The sequence below is a fragment of the Chanos chanos genome, chromosome 16 (genome assembly GCF_902362185.1).
Source record: "Chanos chanos chromosome 16, fChaCha1.1, whole genome shotgun sequence".
NCBI classification, from domain to species: Eukaryota; Metazoa; Chordata; class Actinopteri; order Gonorynchiformes; family Chanidae; genus Chanos; species Chanos chanos.
This window is the reverse complement of record NC_044510.1, coordinates 11,884,114-11,886,558: the sequence shown is the minus strand read 5'-3', so window position 1 is coordinate 11,886,558 and position 2,445 is coordinate 11,884,114.

Sequence of the window (2,445 nt, the reverse complement as noted above, 5' to 3'; positions counted from 1 at the left end):
TTTGCTGGAGTTATTTCCATGTTTGTAGATGCAGAATCTGTTGCCTTAGCCAAATCCACAAGCCTCTGATTTGTTGCTTGACACAATCAAATTGTTTTCCCTTTGAAAACTGAGCTATGTAAGAAGTAACCAGGGGTGCTGAGGCAAAGCACATGGTGTTTTCGATTGTTTATTCGTTACGATTTTAATTCAGTGATAATTTATCATGTTTAAATCAGTTCTCACCAGATAATAGGCGTTAACACATTGTAAGTGTGGACAGAAGTTTTTACTGTGTTAAAATGCCCCCAATATTTTTTTTTTCTAAACAAATTGCACAAAGCTATTTTTTCCCCTTCTTTTTTGCCCCCTGCATATGGATCTAATTCTATATTTAACCCATTCAGCAGAAAATGAATGGCTTTAAATGTAGATGTATTACTGTTATTACTCAAAAGAATCAAAAATAAATTATGTTAGCACATTTCCCTCAATTCAGGTAATAAATTCACTGTATATAACTGATTGTTGGGCCAGCATGAAATCTTTTGCATCTGCATTACTAGGTTGTCCTTGAACACAAAAACGTAGGTTGTGGTACTTAATCAAGACTAACTGTGCGCTTCAAAGTGCAATTCTATTACCTGACGTCAGTATCGATTTCTGAAGACCGCACGGTGAATTGAATCAAATCTTGAATGTTTTCTGTGAAGCCAATTCGATGAGCTTTAATAACACCAAACAAACTTAGACATAAAATATTTCGACAGCAGCACTTACAAAAATCCTACCATACATTTATAGGCCACAAAATGCAGGCAAGGCTCAATGTTTTGAGAAGTTCCACAGATCCCAGGAGACATTTTCAAATTAAAACTCCAAAATATCCTTCTGTATTTTAACCGGATTGAATTTCCTGTGCTCTTTAAAGTGAGATTAGTGGGTTCTTTTTCAGAGAATAAAGGTCAGCAACTTTGATTACTTTTCATTGACCGTGTAAACCGAAACAACACGATATGACGAAAGGCCCAAAACAACACAGAGGCCAGTCTGTTGTAGTTAATATAATTTCTTTTATTTCTTTGAAAAAAGATTAAAACAAACAAATGAACAAACAAACAAACAAACAAAAAACAGAAAAAGGTTCAGTAAAAATGCATATTCATAGTTATAATTCACCCCTTGTCCCTCATCTCTGGTTGGTCTATGGTTTTGCCCTTGTGTGGAAGGCCTTCGTGTTCTGTGGTGTTAAACGCTACAAGAAACAGTAACTGTGGTAACTGCATTACACGCAAACTTTGAAACAGACATTAAAGCACATTTTTCAAATGTACAAGAAACCTACCCTGACTCAGAAATAGTTTGCCTTTCACAATGTGTCCTTTCATTTGTAGGGGGAGGTCGCTTAATAAGGGCTACTTTTCAACATTTTGCTATATTTTTACCAAAATAACAAAGCTGCATGATTATCATCACAAAAGAAATCTCTTTGGCATAAGAACCCCAGCCTCCTGCCCCCCCTCCCCCCCCATCCGCACTCAGCCCACCCATAGAGGGCAAAAGAAAAAACAAAACAAAACAAACCTCTTTCCCTTAAAGTTACATACGCTGATTAGAAAGGTTAGTTCTGGCTTTTCAGTGAACATGTCATGTGGTAAACTGGCTTCAAATTGTCTTTGTTCTTCTTGTGTGTGTGTGTGTGTGTGTGTGTGTGTGTGTGTGTGTGTGCGCGTGTGTGTGAGAGGATGATGGAAAACTAGCAGGGAATGAACACTGAGACCTGCAATGCTGCTGTCACCAGAGAGACAGAAAGAAAGAAAGAAAGAGTGAGAGAGAGAGGGAGAGAGAGAGAGAGAGAAGGATGATATTTGGACAACAAATATCATCAAATGGAATTATTCTGTTGCCATCATTACGCATCGACAGGTAATGATACAGGTAATGATTCAATCCGGATGTGAAACTTACCCAGTACCTTAAGCCTGACAGAGGTTTTCTTTCTATATTTGAATGGGTTATTGGTGTAGTCACTTGAACCACAGTCTAGAAGGTCACCACTTCACTGGGTTTACTACCTTTCCACAGCCCCCAAATTAACCACACAGAAAATAGTTATTTAGTTGTTATTCAGTCACGCATAAACAGCCTAACGTGTTATTTGGGCCTTTTGTATGTTGTTGGCCTATTGTGAGAAGTTTTAGACTCCCTGTTTTGAAGTTTAATGTTGCCTTGCACACATCCATGCAAAGAGAGAAAGAGAGAGAGAGAGAGAGAAGATGTATAAAGAGATTTTTTTTTTGTACAAAGAGACATCTAAAACACACCATTTAAAGGATAAAACCCCACCTTCATTGTAACATTGTTCACAAAGTCGCTTTTTTTGTGGAATGCTCGATTTGGTTTTTTTTTTTCTAATTTCATTTTTTTCCTCTTTAGTCAAATGAATTCTTGGTAACATAGCCAATA